Source organism: Tasmannia lanceolata, unplaced genomic scaffold (assembly GCF_043159265.1).
Source record: "Tasmannia lanceolata isolate RefF3 unplaced genomic scaffold, GAP_Taslan_0.1 ptg000029l, whole genome shotgun sequence".
In the NCBI taxonomy this organism is placed as follows: Eukaryota; Viridiplantae; Streptophyta; class Magnoliopsida; order Canellales; family Winteraceae; genus Tasmannia; species Tasmannia lanceolata.
Genome location: NW_027518706.1, coordinates 11235242 through 11257810, shown reverse-complemented (window position 1 = coordinate 11257810; position 22569 = coordinate 11235242). Strand labels below are relative to the sequence as shown.

The following is a 22569-nucleotide window of genomic DNA, read 5'->3' as shown; positions in this document are numbered from 1 at the left end:
AATAATGAATTGAGTATGCTGCCTTCTCCGTGGAGTAGCCCATTGTGGTGAACCACGTATATTCTTGTTTTCTTGTGGTTGTTTGTTTTGACTCTCTTTGGTGGTTGTGGTTTGTTTAGATATATTTTTCTCCATCTTGTTGTGCAAGATCTTGGGTATTTTCGTATGTTCGCCGTTGGTTGATTGGCGAATGTTATTGGCGGTGGGTCTTGCCCCTCCCCCCCCGTTGGTTGATTGTTTTTTAGAGCATGGCCTCACCTTTTTCATGACTGAGCAGAAGCCTTTGAGTTACTAGCAACTTGAGGGTCTGGCAATTTAACACAATTATTTAGGCAACTAAAATTGAGAAATCTGCCCCAAAAAAAAAAAAAAAAAAACTAACATTGAGAAGGAAGAAGAAAACACAAACTCCTTTCTGAATTTGACTAATTCTCTCCTTGAACCATTTTAGTGAGCGTATCGCCACATTCTCCTTGGTTTCCACTTTTAACAATCGGATCCTTCCGTCTTCTCATAAAAAAACTTCACCCAAAATGTGTGGCTAGTCATTTTCTCAAACCTTGCTCCTCTCAAGTAATTTCACAAACACCTTGCGAAAAAACTTCACCTAAAATGTGTGGCTAGTCATTTTCTCAAACCTTGCTTCTCTCAAGTAATTTCACAAACACCTTGTGTGCAAGATCCTAGATGCTCTGATACCAATTGTAGGGGATCAAGACCCACCGCCAATAACATTCTCCAATCAACCACCGGCGAATGTTATTGGTGGTGGGTCTTGACCCCCTACAATTGGTATCAGAGCGTCTAGGTGTTTGCATGCAAGGTGTTTGTGAAATTGCTTGAGAGAAGCAATGTTTGAGAAAATGACTAGCGACACATTTTAGGTAAAGTTTTCTCTTGGGGCTCTAGAAGGGCTTTTGTGGTGAAGCAAAAGCAATGTTCTTCTTGAAGAGAAGGTTTAGAGCAAAAAGAGGGGTTTTCTCTTGGGCTCTTGGAAGGCTTTTTTGTGTAGAAGCAAAAAAGGGTTTTTCCTCCTCTTGTTTATCAAAGTGTATTCTTCTTCTTCTTCCGTTCTTCTTATCCATTGGATTTTGTCTATTGTAGCACAAGCATTGTGTTGGAGGATTTTCCAACTACTTCTCGAAGGAGGGTTTTCCATATAATCGGTACAGAGGCTTGGAGATTATTTTGTGGCTACATAGAAGGTTGGAGAGAAGGGTTTTATTGGTGGATTTTACCAGTGGAGGTATCATTGTACTATTTTGGTTCTAAATAATGAATTGAGTGTGCTGCCTTCTCCGTGGAGTAGCCCATTGTGGTGAACCACGTATATTCTTGTTTTCTTGTGGTTGTTTGTTTTGACTCTCTTTGGTGGTTGTGGTTTGTTTAGATATATTTTTCTCCATCTTGTTGTGCAAGATCTTGGGTATTTTCGTATGTTCGCCGTTGGTTGATTGGCGAATGTTATTGGTGGTGGGTCTTGCCCCTCCCCCCCCCCCCCCCCCCCCAACAACATTTACGTCTTGATTGACATTAGAGCCGGGGATGAATTATTATCTTTCATGGATGGCTTATCATTAGCGCGAGCATAATCTACTGGATCTACTAAATATTTATTATAGAGGGAAAGCCACCACTTGTCTCTAGCTCTTGATATGGAAGGTGAAGCAATTGTCTCAATGTCATTCATTTGTTGGCTGCTTAATAAATTTGGTACAAACCTTCTGAGTGACAGTTACATTCAGCTACATAAACCTTTCCTAGCCAAATAAGTTTCAAAAATGGGTGTAAAGAGAAATATACAAAAAGAAAAATCTGTTAGGAAGTCTAGCAATACTCCCTGCAGCTAACAATGCATTCCAAAATGATCCATTGCCCCAACAAGCCATATGCAGCTGCTATTGGTAGCAGGAGTGCATAGAACCACACTGCTCTTACTAGGCCAGGCCTACACATGATGTAGACTGCAATTCCTGTTCTTCAGTTTTTCCTTATCAAGTGCACATAAACTCTCTTAACAAATACTTTTTCTATGGTTCAACCCTACAGCAGTCCCAAACCATTATTTCCACCACTATGTCCATGTATGCGCCCTCTTTTGCTAGGGTATTCACTCGGATTGTAAGACGTGTTGGAAGAGGGGGACAATTTTGTTGGTATATACCCATATCTCATAAAATGACCAAAGCACCTTATGTAGTGTAAAGTTGATCTCCTTTTCTTTTGGCGTAAAAAGGGACGTAAATTTGTTTTTTGTTGTAAAAACATAAAACAACTATTACTTCCATTTTTACGTGAAAAGACGCGGAGCCTAACTGATGGAAAATGACAAGAATAACTCTTATCTCACAGATAAAGAGCAAAATGCTCTCATTTTTTTATGGGAAAAGATAAATGCGTCCCTTTTCATTACTTGGGACGCCCAACTACAATGTATCTATGTATTTAGGGAAATGATACCCCACTCTGATGGATAAAATCTCCCCCTCCCCCCCTCTCTCTCTAACGTCATTCATTAGGTTTTAAAGGCAAAGAAAAACGGTAAAGGGAGCAAATTTATCCTAAAGCAATGAACCACACTCACAGAAACCGTTGAAGGGGGGATTTTATCCATTTAGGTGTGTGTGTGTGGGGGGGGGGGGGGGGGGGGGGGGGGGAGGGGGGGGGGGGGGGGGAGAGGATATCAGCATGTTAGGAATTAACAACGCATCAGAATAACGATGCAAAGATAAAACGAAAGATCACACACAGAACACACAGATTTATGTGGTTCACCCAACTAGTTTGGTATGGGCTACATCCACGGCAGAGCGACAAGCCAACGATTCCACTATTCTGAAGAAAAAAATTACAAACCCTCACACTTTTCTATGGCGTCTCCTGATATCACATCTCTTTATATGGCGTTCAGAAACGCGTTACGATAAAGAAAAACCCTAATTCATGAAAGTACAAAACTACCCCCAGTATAAAGTGTACAGTACTTTCCAGATTAGACTTAGATCAGGCTTCACCAATAACACAACACCCTTTATTTAGCTTGTCACATAGGGATTGGGCATATTTTGGCCATTTTCTATGAGACAGGTGTATGGTGGGTATTTTTACGGGACATAAATATTTTGGTTATGTTTTAGAGGATATTTTTTTTCCTTTTTGGTTATTTTTCATGAGATAAAGTGTATACTGACCTTTTCTGGGAGATAAGAGCTATTTTAGTCATACTTTGTGAGATATAGTTGCCCGAGTTGTGGTAAGTGATGTGGATCTAATGTGGCGGCCTTGTCATTGGGCTCTTACAAGGGAAAATTTTATTTTCTTATCCCATAAAGAGAAATTATTTGGTGCCCGACCGTCAAGTCCCTTGTGGTCATTACTTCAAAAGTACTGCCCTTGATATTTGATCTAATAGCAGACTCTGAAAAAGTGGTCTGCTGTTGGATCAAATATCAAGGGTGATACTGCTAGCAAGGTACTTGACGGTCGGGCACCATATAAAAGCTCTTTCATAAATATATCCAACAAATATCGATCAAGCAATTGAATTTAAAATTCCAAAAAATTCAAGCAAGCAAACCTAACAGTAGAAAATTAGATCCTTGAATATGGATATTCTAATCATTTTTACTTCCTTTTTCATCGAAACATGATTTAGTCTTGTAGCTATTTCCAAAGCCTAGATCATTTGATTTGAATTGAGTGATTGCATGATTATTTTAGACTTGGTAACAAAGGGGTCAGGTTTGAACAAACGTTGGCCCTACTAAGGCCTCTCCTATTTGAAGCCAGCAATGCATATGGAAGAGTCTTGTAAAAATCAAGTGGGTCATGGCTTCTTAGCAAATCCCTCTGGTCGGCGTACATGTCATTGATGAAGGGTTGTTAGGCAATTAATTATCATCAATTTCCCAAAATTAGAGCTTTTTCAACTACAGTTAGGGCTCTAATAATTAATAGTGTTGGTGGCTACGACATATTAAAGTTTATTAAATAATAGACAGTTTCGCTTCCAGAAACTTGACTTGACTTAGATGGGATCGAAGTAAATCTCATCATCTTTGACGGTGATCAAAGTAATCTATTCCCTACGGCAGGGATCAAATGGTCATTTTCTTCTTTATCTTATCTACTTTACCTCCGCTTCTTTAAACCCCCCCCCTCCCCCACACACACAAACACATGGCACTTCCTTTGTCCAACTCTTTAAACCCCTCCCCCCCCCCCCCCCCCCACACACACACCCACATTTCTAATGCACTAAATTTTATATTTACCTATTTAGCATGAAAAGCTATCAGCCTCCAGCCACTGTTATGCTGGAGTCATGTGCTTATCCCTTGCCTACATCTGCCACTTGTGTCGCTGCCATGCAAGACTTCATGGCTACTACGACCCACTGCATTGAATTTCACTGAAGAGACTAAAGAATGTTTTCTATCTACCTACATATAGAAAGAAGAGTATAAATTATTTGCATAGGAACAATGTTGGTTCCTGGTCTGGGCAATAAGATATAAGGGATTATAAATTTATGGAGCATTAATTAATAGAGCTGCAACTATATCTCTACTATATAAGTTCCTTAGAAATGATAATTGCTGCTTATCATTTAACAAGAAAATCATGGATAAAATGATCATAATTGCTAGATCAATAGCTTTTAAAAATAATCATAAAAATATAGTCAACAGTTCACATCCAGTGAGAGTGAAACTCATCGATCATATAATTAATGAGGCCCTTGTGATTCTTGGACCGAAATTTGGGTCGAGCAATCATTTTTTTGGTAGATAATCTATCTTGAACCGACAATCTCATGGTTGCCACTAGTGTTTCAAAATGAAAGCATAGGCCAAAATGCGGCCAAAGCAAATCTAGTCGATTCGGCATGACGTGATTGAGTATTCAGTTGACAGGATCGAATATTCGATTGATGCAATCATAACTCGTGAGAGTCAAAAGAGTTTTGATTGACTTTATAGGGAAAATGTACGATCAAACAAGAACCCGATCAAAGTAAACATGGAGTCAACTCAGACGAGTCAACGATGACGTGGGGAAGTTTTGAAACTCAACTTGTCACATAAAGAAGTTCCCAGCTTAGATATGGATCCCTTCAATCAATGAGCATCAACAACAGAGAAAGCTAGAGAATGAAATTGCGTCAGGTCACATGAGCTATCACCACGATCAATATTGGGTCCCATGTCAGATCAAACATCCAATCTATGAGATTGAATCTTATAATAATCAACGTCTCTTGATTGAACCCTAAACAAGGCCTAATAGATCAAAGGGTCTACGATCATCCATTGAAGGTGGGCCTGATGTGCTCAATGGTAAGTAGGGAGGGCCATGCACCAACATAAAAGGGGGTGATAGTTGCCATCTTGTTGATAGGATCAAACATCTTATCTATAAGATAAAATCTTATAAAAATCAATGGCTCTTGAATGAACCCTAAACAATATATCAAAGGGTCTAGGATCATCCAATGAAGGTGGTAAGTAAGGAGGGCCATGCATCAGCAGAAGGGGGTCAATAGTTGTCGTCTAGCAATGTCTATTTGAGAAACAGAGTTTCACTGTTGCCATTCAAATCCACAAGAGATTAATAAATTTCCCGAAATGGGGATGGCTCTGGCCCTGTCTCATCCCGTAGTGTTTTTTTTTTTTTTTTTTTGGCTTAGTAGGCAAGTGCAGTAACGCACATTGCTTGTATAGATTGACACGTGAAAAGAAAAGCTATAGAGGGGAAAATATTTATTTAGTTTATCAATCTTTAGTTATCGGACAATGTGGTGTTCCTTTTTTTCTTTTTTTTTAATCTTTTTGTTATTGTTATTAAACAATGTGGTATTGTTATTGTTATTATTACAATGTTTATAGTATAATTTTTATTATTCTATGGAATGGTTTTAATCATTTTCATGTTTGAAAAGAAAATCTTGAAATATATAAGCGGTTGTCTTTTCAAAAAGTATTTTACTTTAGTTTGGAATTTTGAATTCTTCATTTAATAATTGTTTGATTAGATTTTATAAAAAGTTGAAATTAGGAAAAACCGGATAATTAGGAAGTTGAGTCAGAGGATGATAGGCGTCATGGAACATTAGGGGCATCAAGTTCACTTAAGCTATCTATCCAAACTAGCATTCGCAATAAAATCATTCACTATGGATATTACTCCATGAGCTTGAATTATGTTTCTTCATCATCGGTTTGCTCATAAGGCTCTAGCACTTTTGGATCATTTGAATCCTTTGTTTTCCCAATCCATTGTGTTTTTATAGGGGTGTGAATTATCCTACTGGGGCGCGAATTTATCAGCTCCCTTTTTTTAATTTAATAAACCTGAAGGGGTCCCGCCAAACCCTAGCCTACCTACGCAAAAAACAAGAAGAATAAATTCTTATAACCATTCCTGAAATTTTCAGACCTGATCAAAACCCACGTATAAATCATTCAAATACCCATTTCCCATTTCCAATCTTTCATCTTCTTGAATAGTTAAACGTTTTTTCTACGTATTTCTAGCTTTCTACCATAGTTTTCCCATCTTTCTTGTTGTACAAGCCAATAATCCCACCCTGATATCCCCCTTATCCTCTCAATTTCCTTTTTGGTCTCTGAGTTATTACCATGCCCTTTTTGCTTAGCTTATTGTGCATGAAGAGGGCTGAATCGATTGAAATGGAGAGTTTACAACTAGATTTCCAATGGGACCAAATCTTTGTTCATGATTTTCCCAATTTCCCTACTTATAACCTGAGATTTTCTCATATCAAATTTGATCCTGCAAAACCCATTTCAGGCCTTGAGTATTGCACAAGAATTGAACAGTTTAAAGTAGCTTATAATCAATTTTTTGGAGAAGGAAGACCCTCTTTATTTTATTCACTTTTGTGGGTGTGTTTTCTTTTATCTTGTTGTTGTAAATTCTTCAAACGGCTTCCTTGATTTGCAAACGTGTTATGCTTTTGAATTCAATGGTGGGTTGGAACCCCTTAAGGGTCCTTACAGCTTTGAGCAATGGGGACTTACTCAATGGCTCAAAGAGGTCGTCTGCGAGTCTACGCAGTAACCAACCTTTGACAGGCAGATATCTCACCTTGTGAAACCTGACTGGAGACGATCTTTTCATATAGACACATTAGCTTTGCTAAAATTTCTTGATCACCATGTTTGTATTTTGGCTTACATTTTTTGTTTTGTTTTGGATTTTTGATTTGTTGTAGTGGTTTCTGATGTAAAATGTTTATGGACTTGTATTGACTTGTAGGTCAAACAATTAGAAGCACATGGGATTTCATCGGAGCACGCAGAGGTGATAACTGCAGTTATCGCCAATGCTTTAGATGACTGCTGGGAAAAGTAGCTCAATCTTATGGTTTGAAAGTAGAGATGCAGTTGGTAAGTGTTTCTTGTTCAGTTTTATTCCATTTGGGTTTTCCAAGCAATCTTGGTTTCTAATGCATATTGTCGAATGCCATTGTTATTATTAGATAGCTTTGAATATACAATGCTTATGGAAGAGTTTCGTAAATGATTGTAATTGGCAGTTTCCCTATTCTATAACTATAGCCTTTTATTGGTGTAGAATGCAATGATGATAGATGCCAAATTCTCCAAATTCAAATCTGAATTACAAAACTCCCAGGTACTTCTTTTCTTATTGAATTTTATTTTCTCATATGACATTCTAAACTTTTTAATATGTTGATAAGGTTACAAAGCTTTTATTGCTTGCTGGAAGGATCATCCATATCTTGTAGTTTTCTATTGGCCAACGACAGTTTCAGCTAAATTACAGAAGGATAATATGGATATCTACAGTTTAGGTTCATCCTGAAATTTTCCTTGTGTAGCTCAACTCTGATATAGATTTTGCTTCCATCAGTTATATATTGAGAAAGTCTGAGACCAAGAGTGTTGTGTGTATGTCATAAGTCTGCTAAATATTTCATTAATCATGAACAGCTTAGATAACATCACTTTCTTTGATTGCTTATTCAAGGAAGTTGTCATGAAAAAACAAATAGGAAAAGCTCAATCTACGAAGGAAACCCATTTGTTTTAATACATTAAGGAAACATGTACATCTTCAGTTACTAGGTCTCAAAGAGCAAAACAGGATAGGTGATATCACTTTTTTAAGAAAAACCATCTCTGGTCCTCATTTGGGCGATGGATTTCTCAATATAACTTGGAGCTCAGACCATTGTAAGCTGCAAAGAAAAGAGACATGGCTCCATTAATATGTGAGGGCTCTGCTCACTAACAGATTGAATTAAGTGTGTATCCCTCTCTTATAAGGCCACTAGAAGTAGTATTTAGGAGTTAGCAAGACACCTCTCGATGAATTAGACTCCATTATCATATTTTTCTCTTACACGGCTCAAGAGTTAATCCCAGAAACACGATATGGATTACACAACCTGAAGAATGATGTGGATTGGTGATGTCACAATACCTATGTGTTGGGCTGTGTCAGATGATACCATATAAAATGTTTTGGTTAAAAATAAAAATAAAAACTTTAAGAACTTGTGATTAACTCTTCAAACTATAAAAACTATGATCAAAATTTAAAATTAAACGGTATGAAAAATATGTTTTGATTGAGGCAGAGCCCTGGCTTTGAAAGAAGGAATTGCGATACGCACTTCCTCCTTTGATGGACTCTTTATTAGAGAGGTTGATTCTCTTCTTAATATAATGTGGATACAAATAGAGTACCCTTGGTGACTGGTAAATGTTGTTGAGGAATCAACTGATTTTTACGTTTCGCTTCGGCATCTGGGTAGAGATGCGAACATTGACGTGGATTCTCTAGGCAAAAGGAGGTATTGGAAGACCCTTATATACACCATATACTTGCCCTTTGATGACTCCAAAACTTTTTCAAAGTAAGGATATCTGATCGTGGCCACTGTTCAACTTTAACACAAACCAAAGGGCTTCTATTTTATTTAGAGTCCATTCACACTTAAAAATAGAAAAATTTCAAAGAAAACTAACCAAATCTGCACTATTAAAATAACTTACAATCCTAAATTTTTAAAGTATAAACTAATCCTAATTCAACCTTGTTACTTAAACTTAAATTTCCTCAACTCAAAATGGAAACTTTAGAATCCTTAAACAATCCCACGGTTTTCCAAGATTTTCTAAAAGCCAACAAAAATACTCCAAATATTCAAATAAAAATCTAAAAATTCATGAAAATTTCTTTCTTCAAAGATCATCCACCCTTTCCCAATTTATGGGTTGAAGGGCCCATGCCTTTGTGTTGTATGATATATGGTTCCAAAATATCATAGAAGCCCTTAAAAAAAGTGAATGAGAAGCCACCCAACCCTGGTGCTTTGTCTCTGTTAAGGGTAAACAATGCTTCCATAGCCTATTTCAATGAGAAGGGAGCTTTCAAGGGAAGAGGAAGATCACTCGAGATTCATGATCTTTTTGACAACTTTGAGGTATGATGTTTCAAAAGACATTCAATGAATGCCTTTTCTATGCCTTTTACAGCTCCAAAATGATCCATTGAGTTGGGCTTTCTAAACCAACTTTCTCCCCTTGATCAAGATTGTTTGTGCATGCAACAAGGGTAAGGTATGATCTCCTGAGGTGCAAATCCGATGGTTTGCGGGTGATTCTGATGGATCTTAGCTTGTGGTGATATGTATTGGTGATGTCGCAATACCTATAAGTGTTGGAAGACCCTTATATGGACCATATACTTGCCCTTTTAGGACTCCAAAACTTTTTCAAAGTAAGGAGTTCTGATCCGAGCCACTATCCCAATTTAACACAAACCAAAAGGCTTCTATTTTATTCGGAGTCTAATCACACGTAAATATAGAAACCTTTCGAAGAAAACTAACCAAATTTCCACTAGTAAAATAACTTTCGATACTTAACGTTCTAATTATAAACCAATCCTAATTCAACTTTCTTACTTAAACTTAAATCTTTTCAATTCAAAATGCAAACCACACGGGCCGTTTGGATAAACATTATTTTAAAATCCTGGATTTCTTCAAAATCTAGGATTGAAGAAAGCTTGATTAATAAATCCTGGATTTTAAAATATATTTGGATAACATACTATAATTTGTAAGCATTCAATATTATGTTGTTTGGATGCAACCTAGATTCTAAAAGCATTGATTTTGGTTTTAAATGTTTAATTTCTTAAAAATTATCCATTAATAAAAATAGTTGAGAATTTTAATGACTATTAATGTATTTTAAAATTTTGGAATCCTGTTTCATCATAAACTTCATAATCATACTGGGCTGCTTCACTTGTCCCAAAATCTTGACTTAGGGTGTCTCATTGGACCCGCGGCCCACACCGCAACTAGAGCAACGTTTCATAAAATGATCAAAATACCCCTAATTCAAAGAAAATGGTCAAAATGCTCTATCTCATGGAATGACCAAAATACGTATCAAATGAAAAATGAGCAAAATACCCGTATCTCATGATTCTTTAAAATCTCTCATTTTCTCATTTTTTTTATTTGGTCATTTTACGAAAGGGCTTAGCTCGGCTGGGGGGGGGTGGCATGAGTTTTTTGCTGTCCCAAGGTTTTAACATCACCGATGACAGCACTAGAGGCAGCCGCCACATTTGTTGTTGACAAGGAACTCTGAATTCTATTTTGATTTGAAGCTAGAACAACATGCATTGATGAATGGATTGTTGAGGTTGCAACACACTCTTCGTGTTTGCTTTTCTCTAGGCCAGTGAATAAACCTAATCTAGGTCAGGAAGCTCATCTCTTCCCAGTATCTCCAGACTGGTCATCTCATATTCAGCATTTAGCCCTGTGAAACAACCACTTACTCCAAAAGCTTAAGCTGTTGGAGAAGGTGTTATTGAATCTTTTATACTTTAACACACACTCCCCCTCTGTGTGGCCTCTCTTTTAGGGTTGGCCTACACATGGAACATGTGGCCCCTCTTTTGGGTTTGGCCATTGCATGTGGATTTTTACTATCAAGGAGGTTTGAACTCAGGACCTTTGCTCTGATACCATGTGAAACAACCTCTTACTCCAAAAGCTTATACTGTTGGAGAAGGTGTTAACAACCCCAAATAGGAAATCAAATATCCTATTTTGCTCACTTGACGAAGAGTCAATCTCCTGCCTAAGCTGTTGCACATGTACAATATTTTTCCTCTGAGAATAGGTTCGATATGCCTTATTCCAAATGCCAATTGCGGTCTCCGAGAATAAATATCCTCGATTGTTGGGCCTACATTGAATGCAACAGCCATGACATTACCATTAAAATTTTACATTCTCATTTATCATTAGCTGGTTCATCCTCCTTAAGTGTATGTTCGTCCAATAACATCTCAATTTAACTTGGCCACCGATACACGTCTTAGCGGACTGAAACTACTTGAGATAATTTTGGCATCCAACTTTACTGTTGTTATTTGCACATTATGTCAATAATCACCAAAGGTACTCATGGTAGAACTTGTTCCCTAGGATCTGGCTATTGAAGAGGTGATCTTTGAATTATTGCTAGTCCACATCTTTTCGTGGATATTGGTTCAATGTTTTATACAGTGCATGACCTTTCCATGTTCATCTGGGGATGTCTCATGGTCATTAATGCGAGTATGGGAAACCTCAGATATGATAAGGGAAAAATTTTCCGATCTAAACAAACAAATCAAGATCTGATATGACAAAATGCAGATCTAAACAAATAACTCCAGATCTGATCTTTTTACCCTTTTCTAAGTCTTCAAATAGCCATCAGCTAGAGAAAAAATCATGGTGATCCATAAAGAAATGTATAACCATTGTTTTAAAAATCTTATGATTTATGATTCAAATCTTACGATTCAATCAAATCTTTTGATTTAGATTTGAATCCCATGATTGATTCTTGATCTCTATGAATCTATCGTTTTTTACTGAATCTTACGATTCGATTGTAAATCGTATGATTCATGCGATTTATCCTAATTAAGCTTTGTATAAAAGAAAATATGGTTTTCTTTCGAAAGACCCCATTTCCCTTCTGCATTAGAAGAAGTCTTCGAAAACCCTCTCATAAGAAGGCAGAAGATAGAGGAGGAGGAGTTCAAATGAATCAAATCAGCTTGAACCAGTCAAGCATAGTGCATGTGCTTGAGGACATTACTTGCATCGAGGAGGGAGAAGACTATAATGAGAACATCGTTGACTTACCCATTTTTTATAATTGATATTTATCATTTGATGTTTAAGACTTTAAGAATTGATATGATCTTGTGTCTATTTTTATTGTTAAGATTATTATCCAATATGCATGAGTTTGAAGGGAAATAGATTATTATTATGTGACAAGCTTGTTAGCAAAAAATTTCTAGTATGATATTGAATAACTAATCATGGTAGTTTCTACTTAAATTATTGGATTTGGATTAAAAATGAATAATTGACTAGTTTATTATTTTTAGATTTACAATCCGATATGATTCAACTCCTATTACGATTTACGATTCGATTCTGATTTTCAAAACATTATCTATAACATACCTCTAGAAGGAAGAAATAAAAAAAAAAAAAACAGTTTCCTACATGACCGTACAGCTGCTAACATCAACCGTACACCCTGGCGATGTCTCGGGAGAACAGCAACAGCCTCTCTTGTTTTAGTAATGATACTCTTTATATACCTTTTCTCATAACCTGTTAAAAGCTTCTACAATTCCCGAAAAAACTGTAATGTAAACAGCCAATCAGATAAGTGTCAATAGAGTTAGTAGTACTATTTTCAGTACAGAGTGCATATGCCATTTTCCTTTTAGTAGCCCTCAAAAACATTATTTTGGCTTCCTCTTGACAGATGATGTTTTTTTTATTTAAATGCGCTTTTATTGAGAATATATTTGGATGAAATCTCCATGTGTCAAATCTTGGTTTCAATGAATTATGCATTTGTGATGCAGGAGCACCATGTTTCATGGTCTCAACGTGAGATTGAGAAAGCCCGACCTGATATAGAAAAGTTGCGCATTGATATGAGGTCTGGCTTTTCTAGCTATAAATTAAACTGTTTCTAAATGTGATCACTACTAATATATGTGTTCATTACAAAATTCCAATTGAGAAAAGCTTTGTTTTCTGACTCAGGTATGAGATTGACAGAGTTACTGCTGGATATCATTTGGATCTAAACCTTGAACGAGGGTAAGAAAAAAAATCTCATCTCTTGTTATGCAGGGCCTAGCCTAACTTTAGTAATGACTGAGAAGAAGCCTTTCAGTTTCTAGCAACTTCATGTTCTGCCAATTTAACACAAAATTGTTTTGGCAACTAAAATTGAGAAGGAAAATACAAACTCACTTTCTTAATTTGACTAGTTCAAGCATTTCCCATGTAGACATGCAGGTATAGGCTTTATCAGTATCCGAATACTTGTTATTACTTATGTTTTTTCACATATTTCTTGAAAAAAACCATTCAATTTCTTTTTTTTACCCACTGTTGTTTTGTTCTTACATACTGTTAACTACTGAGTTCAGGCGCATTCGAGATGAACTAGCCAATCAAACTGCAGAAACCTCCAACCTTGCCAACAAACTTGACAGGGTGAGGGTTATGATATATGAAAATTGCTTTTAATAATATAATTGGACGTGTAGCATCTAATTTGGCTGTTACGGAATCTTTTCTACAGGAAATCAATTCATTGAGGACCCATATGGAAACGGCAAAATATGACATGATTAAGTACTGCATAGGTACTATCATATCCCTCTCTGCCGTTGGTCTCGCTGTACTCCGCATCCTGATTTAGAAACATTTTTACTTCAGAGATTAAAGGTGACAACCAGAAGAAATTTCTAACATGTTCATTTCTTATTGTTGATAATGGGCGCTTAAAAATTGAGATGTTTTTGGCGATCCACCCTTTGGAAATATTTCAACTAAAATTCTATTTCATACACCATTTGCTTATGCGCGAGAATTTATATGATGGGTGGCCGTGAAAACACGTGAAGTCTGAAAAAAGTAGGTATGGCTCACTTTTCTCGATGATCCAAACTGTTCATCTGTTTGGGCACAACGCAAATAGGTTGTGCCCCAAAAATCATTTCCATAGGATGATCCTAACCCTCCGATCTGTAGAAGATTCCATAAATGATTTTTGGAAATCTCCATCTTCAGATCAGTTCAGATCAGAGGGTTAGGATCATCCTATGGAAATGATTTTTGGGACACACCATATTTATGTTGTGCCCAAACAGATGAACGGTTTGGATCATCGAGAAAAGTGGGCCGTACCTACTTTTTTCAGACTTCACGTGTTTTCACAGCCACCCATCATATTTTTGATATATTGTGGTATATGTCCCATATGAAAAAGAGGGGACTCAAGTCAAATTACTTTCGCTTAATTTTTTGCGGAATAATATCTATTTAAATGTATTTCTGTCTATAATTTGAGGGGAAGTTCAATAACAGGTCTTTACAAGATTAAATAAAAAAGTTGGAATTGTAAGTCTCGATTTTTTATTGACCAACTATAAGTTCAAGAACAGGTCTTTATAAGATTAAATCAAAAGTTGGCAGTGTAAGTTTTGCTTTTGGATTGACCAACTAGTTTAACGAGCGGTTTTCTAAAGTATAATGACAATTAAGAATTTATCATGTCCAGTTATACACAATTCATCATTCATCTTTAATTGCAAAGGAAGGCTAGCTATGGATGTATTAGATTTTTATTTGTAGATTCTTTGGTTTTGGCTGTTTTTTTGGGATTAATAAAGTTTATTTATGTTTGGCTCCATGGTTTTGGTGTGTCTACTAAAATAAATCGTGGAAATTTCTGTAGTTGATCATCTTCCTTTTCAATCCAAATCCCTGAATTTCAACTCTAAATCCAAACTAGCAAGTCATGGATATGGATTCTCATAGTGCTTGAGGTTATGCATGATCAGTTATTTTTATAATTCACTTAGCATGAATTTTTCCTTGTCTAAGATCCCCTTTTATTTTGGCTTTCATGTCATTCATTTGTCTCACTTGAATGAATTAACTTCTAATTTACAGCTAACAGGCCTAGCCAAGAACCATGTCACTTTGACGTGGAAAGGTCAGAACTGCTCTTCGGTGGAAATCTTTGGGCTTGATATTGGATGGGGCCAGGTAATGAAGTTTTTAAAAAACAACACCAACTTTTCAAAATAAACAGATGCTGTATTTTAAATTTTCAAAAATTGTTCTGTGTATATTAGCTTCATCATATATAACAATTATTTAATTGGTTCAATGATAAGGTCAGTGGATAAAATAAAGGTAGGCATCTAATGGCTTCTAAACTTTATCAAGTCCATGTCCTTGATAACTCCAAGGTATAGTGAAGCCGCGTAATAATTACCATCTTCTAAAATTAAGAATGTATATATTCATCAAAAATAAATTAAGAATGTATCTATTCTTAATTACTTATGGCCTCAGACTGTTTGGGCTTGAATTCTTGACAGAAATCCTCATCACTAGCAAAATCTCAGGATTACATGAAAGAAAATAATCCTTCTGTACTCCTGGCAGCATTTTAAGTCAAATGTTTGACTCTCCTAAAACACTTGTTAGCCATCTATGTGACTTTCAAATCTCCAACAATCTTTGTTTTACTTTCATCCGGGATTTTCTTTATTAAATGTCTTGTTTTCTTCAGCCCTAGGTTTTGGTTCTGGAACCCAGTCTAAAAATTGAACCACCAAAGAACTAAGGTAGCTTTAAGAGGGCTTTAACACAGTCTTGGATAAGGGTCTTCCCAATCTTTAGAAATGATCAATCTATAAAACCTAAAACTTAGTGGGCTTTCTTAGCTATTAGACCAAGTGAAATGTGTTCCCAAGGAAGGTCAAGAAATTTGTACCTAAGGGTAAGATAGGAGAAATTGCGCAGTATGTTGATTTTATTCTGCCCAATCTTTTCTTGGGAAAAACCAAGGGTGTTGAAATCTCCACCCAAACACCATTGGATGGACAAACGCTCCTCCGTTGGCCTCATCCATATCAGCTAAAAAATCTCTAACGAATATTGGGGTACATACATCCCTGATAATACCAACTGGATATCACTCTCAACTGTTAAAATTTTTTACAGAAACATGGTACTCTCAACCATTGTTCCTTCTCCCAAGTTTGACAAACAATATTGCTTTCAATAGACTTCAACTTGGATTCTAGGATAATACGGAGGTCCAATTTTCTCTGGCAACCTATTTATCACAGAGCTTTTTTCTTCTTCCTAACCCCTAATTCTCTTATATGCCAAGCAACAACCTTCACTAGGAACATATTTATTTGCCTCCACTCTTTTATATAATTTTTCTTCCCATCATAATTTTCATCAATTTTTCTTCCCATTATAATTTTCATTAGAAGCCAAGTGTTTTAACTTTTATTCTCTCTTACCATTACTTCTACCTGAAACATTTTATCTTTAACAAAAAAAAACTCTCTACCATGTCCCTCAGATCCAACTAGTTCAACAAATCAATTCTTTGGTCTTCCATGGCTACGGAGTTAACTCAATGAAAACTCATTTTCAACCAAAATTAAGTATCAAGATTCCACATCACAACCTTAATTTCCAACCCCTTCCTTTTTGAAGTTGATGAACTGCCTCTTGAACCATTGGGACATGCGTCTTATCTCGATTTTTATGCTTCCAACTTCAACCTCTTTTAGACACCATTGTCATTCTTATTGGGGTAAAGATCAATAGAAAATCACTACTAGATGGAGGAGCAATAGAGGTGGAGGGAGACACCGAGTCATCATTGGACAAGTCATCAACTTCCTCCTCTGTCTCCAATGCGCGTTCGACTCAAACAGTGAATCATAGAATTACGAGGTAGAACTGTGTGTATTCGGCACTTTGGTGGCAGGTGATTATATAAAATGTGTCGGTACTTGGTATAATTGTTGAAGTGGTTATGTCTATGGTTCGTTCATTTCAAGTGCAGAGGCACAAGAGATCAGGAACCTTATCAGCTTTGTAGCAAAGTTGAGTTGACCTAAATGTTGGCCAAGTTCTGCCAGCTTTGTAATCTTGATTGAGAAAAGTGTTTGACACCTAGGAAGGCCAGTGGGTTGGACATAGCTAATGTGGGATTCCTTCCGAAGCGTAAATGAAAGATTTCTGACTGTTGTGTGAGGCATCATTGAACTGTGCATTTGCCATGGGCTGCTTGGAGAGCAGGGTAGTTAAGAGCAGAAGCTTGGAGATCTTATCGAAGTTGATATGGTGGAGGCAAAATGTCAAGAATTCCTAGTGCTATTGTGTTAGTGCTACAAAGAGAATGGTTCTATGTGAACAATGTACTTCTTACTTGAAGTGGCATGAGCGGATTTTTTTCCTTTCAATGACGGTGCTAACATTGTTGAGTATGCTTGAAGAAGTGAAAGAGAAGAGACCTTCAGAGGATTGATTGGTACATGCCATGCAACCTATGGTTCTGATATAGTTTGGAATTGGCAGATGCGAAGTTGGACGTGGTCCTGCAGTTGAATGATGGGATTATCATATGTCAAAGGGGCTTAGAGATGATTAGATAGTAAGCTTTATGGAGAGGCCTTTCCCTAAGAAATAGTGTTGAACATTTCAACGCTAGAGAAATGTACATAATCAAAAGAGATGGGAATCCTTGTGCAAGGTGACCCTAACATGGCAAGAGGCCAAGAGAGATGACTCTAGTGGGGACCAAACATGGATGTATGTTGGATGAGTTGACGTGTATTGTGCTTTGAGTGCAAGGAAGTGTTTTGCCATATTGATGAAGTCGATGGTCGACAGAGAAGGAGCTCACTCATTAGAAGATGGAGTTGAGTTTGCCTTAGAGAAGGTAGTTATTCAAAGGCATATTTGGTGGGGTCCGTTTGCTAGAAGGCGACTCCACGGGGTCTCGTGTTGAGGTGCATGTGCTGATTTGCATTACTCTCGGTCAAGTGGCAGGCTGGGGGAAATCATATTTACAGAACTCTTGCTCAAACAAATCCGCAATACGAGAAGGAAAGATCCAATTAATCCCAAATTTGTTTAAATTTAAATACCACAATTCTCTAGCAACTCAACAATGAATAAAGTGATGATAAATAGATTTTCCATCCCCCATGCATAAGGCACAATGATTAACAACTAATTGGTTTCGACCAAGGAAGTAGGATTCTTCCCTGGGAGCCTTCGATTCCCACTTCGATTCCCGTTTTGATTCCCGCTTTCGATTCCCGCTCTGGCAACCTTGAGTAGGATTCTTCCCTAGGAGCCTTCGATTCCCGCTTTCGATTCCCGCTCTAGCAACCTTGGTTTCGACTACAGGGGTGGTCCACCATCAAGATTTTGTTGAGCTAGGTAGTCCAACAAAACACACAGACCATGTGGTGCATGAATCTTCCAAGCTTTTCTGGCAGAGGATGAAGAAGCAGACATAACAAGGTGTTGGCAGAAGGATTGAATTGAGAACTTCTCATTCAACTCCCATATCCAGATTCTCCAGTCAATATCGCTTCTTCAAATGTAGATTTGAGTCAATCCTACTATAAATAACCGTCACGATGCACCTCTATCAAACAAGTTCCAAAAAAATTGAATTTTCCATTCAACCTTCCCATTCCGGCTATCGAAACAATCACACAGGCATTCCAATTAGAAGCCACACTCTGGACAAGTTGGGGAAATCAACAAGAACGGCATTCGACCCCCACCAACAGTCCATCAAGAATCTAATTGTCCTCCCACGTCCAACTCTGATTCAAATGATGTTTTGGAACAATGTAGAAATTTTTCATTGTATCTCTCCAAACTGTTAATCCCATCCACCTATAATTTTCCATAGATTCCTAGCCTCCAATGATCAACCTGTACTTCTCAGCAATCACTGCTCTGGAGAAGATTGTCAAAAAAAAAAAAAAAACAGAGAGAGAGATTGACTTTCTCTCCAAATCTCCGCATCCATTTGTCATAACCAGGGCTCTGTCCAGACTGTCTTCTTCCTTCTACGCCGTGGATCCCCATCATAACCAACTTTGAAATATTTTCACATGAAAATTATTGTCATTTGATTTCATGGTTCCATTTTTATGCTTGTTAATAATTTTCCCACTTTCTTGTAGAGAATTCCTTTGAGATTTGATGAAGAGCAAGGATTGTGGAATCTTGAGAGGGAATTACCGGTAAGTATATTTTGTTGGTATTTGTAGAAATATTTGTTGCTGCATTTTATTTCTGATATCAAGGAGCTTGCTACTTCATTTTTATATGTTTATTACAATTGTACAATTTATTTTTGCTTCTAAATGACCACTTGGCATATGTAGATTTTAATTCTAAATTCTTGGTGTCAGCCTTCAGCTTTTTACTTTAAACATTATATGGATATTGTTTACCACATTTTCTTGAGATGAGAAGTCATACAATTTTGAAGTGGAAAAAAAACTAAATAATGATGCATGACATGATAGGGGGAGGGTGGACTGATTTGCGATGATGAGAGAAGATAGATAGAGATTCAAGTGCAAAGGAGAGCTAAAATGGACCTAGCTTAATGAAGATGGGGCATACCTTTGTTTGTAAGCTCCTTACTTAGGCAGATACTAACGTGAGCATGGAAGGTAGAGAATAATAAGAAAAGAAAGAGATGTCCTAGAGAAAATTCATAGGGTTGGAGTTGGGGATGATTTGTAATGAATATTTGGGGAAAGAAAAAGGACCTAGGGTTTAAGAGATGAAAAATAGATAAATACTAATTATATGAGTAGAATCACAGAGAATGTCTTAAGGAGAGAATAAAAGAGAAAAGACGACCAAACATATGGGAGAGTGTATTATCATTCATACAAAATATATGAGTAGAATGTCTTATTTACTACATGTTTCAAATGACTAAAATACCCTTAATGAGGATTATCTGAACAAAATGACCCAACTTCCTTAACATGGACTGGGGGATGTGGTTACATTGGTTGTCAACTGGTATAGGAGTAAACCAACAATATAATTAAACCTTTCAATTAAAAGTAAACCCGGATTATAATACAACCTATGAAAAATGATGTTGAGTTTGTATTCTCAAGACTTTTAACTCACTATGGACACAACATGACATCTATAGTCTTCAATTTCCTTTTTGTTTGGTATCGAGTGTCCTTGTAGTGCAAATCTGCTAATCTTTTACAGGCTTTAATTCTGATTTTACAACCCAGTCATCCTTTAGGCAGATTACCCAATACACATGCACTTCGCTCTATCATGGCTTTGTTTATTCATGACTAGTTGGAAAGGGTGTGAAGATATATGTTACCTAATAATCATAGAGATCTCCAATGTTAGAAATGCCCCAATTAACCCAATATTCTAATACATATTGATCCATCTTAATCTCCAACAAAAAAGCATGACTGGGAAATGTTGAAAAGGGTTTTGTTACTGGGCAAAGTATTGTGATATCTAGTATCAATGTTCATTACAAAACTACAATCCTAAAACCATTAAGGAATAGTTTTGATTATATTGTGGAATAGAGTATAATGGTATAATATCATCATTGAAATTATGCTATGATTATCTTTAAAAAAAGAAATTGTCTATGATTAGTGTGTTGTGTGCATGCACATATATTGTTTGTCAGCTATGTTACACGGATTCTTCTGAACGTGTCAGATTCCAATACTTCAACATTCTCTGCGACACTTCTAAATCTCAGTTTTATATGCTTTTTCTGAGTATTACCACAACTTCACAATTACCACATGTTTTGAGTTTTAACCATCCTAATAGCAAGGTTTTATATGGTAATTATTGAAGTATAAAAGATTAATTAACGCAATCTCTAACGACTTAAGCTTTTGGAGTAATTGGTTGTTTCACATAAATAAAACATTATATTTACTCAATCTTTCTAAATTTTAATATATTAATTGTCATAACCATAATATAATGTAAAAAAAATTAAAATTTCAGAACTGATTAAAATATTTTGATGAAGCCACAAACCTTTCTTTCTTAGGCTTGCTGAATTCGACACTTGATTTCCGTGTCGGATTCCGACACTAGTACTCATACTCCTACTGATGCAATTACCGATAAACATCAGATGTAATGATATTCTTGAAATTGTGCAACAAATCGAAATGTAAAATTCTTTTTCATTATGCATGTTAGATCTCAAAATTAATTATGTCATATAATTACATGGTAGAAATTATAATGCTTGAGAAATTTTACAATGAGCTCTACCACTCAATTGGGTTATGGACCTCCAACAGTCACTCTTCACAGCTATTCCCTAAAGCACATACACGTCACTCTTCTTCCAAAAATGGAAATTTATACACAGGAAAAATCCTATAAAAGTAAAAATTGCTGGTTTTCACTGAAGCCCATTCTTACAGGAAGGACTCTACGAATACAAGTATATTGTAGATGGCGAATGGACATGCAATAAATACGAGTTGATAACGCGTCCCAACAAAGATGGCCATGTCAACAATTATGTCTATGTAAGATCTTCTTTCTAAAGCTCCAATTCACTTAGGCCCTGTTTGTTTTGGTCCTTTTGGATTTTGAGAACCGATTGTGAGTTCAAAACTGATTATTGGACTCAATTTTAAGTTTAATTTTCAGTTCCAATGATCCCTTTTGGACTCACAATTGGTTCTAAAAAAGACAGAAAAAAAACAGGGCCTTCATTGACAAATCTTGAACAACTTATGTTTCTTGTTTGCTCTTGCTTTTTGCAGGTTAATAGCAATGATTCTAGTGATCTAAATAAGGAGGTTAGGAACCGTTTGATGGATGATGGTGCTGATCTCATGAACGAAGAAAGGTTAAAGATCAGACAATGTTTGGAAGCATATGTGGATGATCAAGTGTAGAGTTTCATTGTATGCTACCATTCATGGGTGGATGCAATATTAATTATAGGTGAATTAGAACAACAAGTATCAGAATTTAGAATTCAGTAATAAAAGAATGCCATGACCTTGGCATTTTATACTTGTAAGCTTCCTTCGGGTGATTCCAGTTCTCAACCTGATTTGATGCAAATGCAATCATGGTCACAAATATTTGCCTCAGGAATCTCAGGTGTAGATTTTGATTTTTTTTGTTACTTTTGTGTTTATAGTGGGAAAGAATGGGAAGGAAAATAAATAATATCGTATATTTGTTGCGATATTTTGAAAAAGTTGGGAGTAGTTATAGGGAAATGGTATCTGCACCAAGTGTTTCGATAAACAAGCGCTCCACTTGTTTGTCGTGTAGTATTTAAAGGGTTTAAAGAGCTTTTTTGAGAACCGTAAAATCCTCTGAAATCCCTTTAAATACTACACGACAAACAAGTCGAGCTATCGAAACACCTTGGCGCAGATATCATTTCCCTATTTGTAATTATGGATGCAATTCTCACATACCTATCATTGTGCAGTACTATTGTTTGGAAACTTGATTAGTCTTTTCTGTTTTAATTGGTTTTGAGAGCGTTTTGGGAACTGTAATAACCTTTGACAGCTGTTTAAATAATAAAAGAAGATAAGTAGATA

At 36.4% G+C, this 22569-nt stretch overlaps 1 pseudogene across 1 annotated transcript; it reads left to right on the top strand.

The window, feature by feature from the left end:
- Positions 1-7089: 7089 nt before the first annotated feature.
- LOC143859045 (protein FMP32, mitochondrial-like) lies at positions 7090-22214 on the top strand (annotated as a pseudogene). The gene is made up of 11 exons (XR_013239096.1): positions 7090-7182; positions 7282-7412; positions 7600-7659; positions 12964-13040; positions 13148-13204; positions 13540-13606; positions 13695-13840; positions 15071-15166; positions 19144-19203; positions 21421-21528; positions 21769-22214. The product of XR_013239096.1 is annotated as a protein FMP32, mitochondrial-like (transcript).
- The last annotated feature ends 355 nt before the right edge of the window (positions 22215-22569 follow it).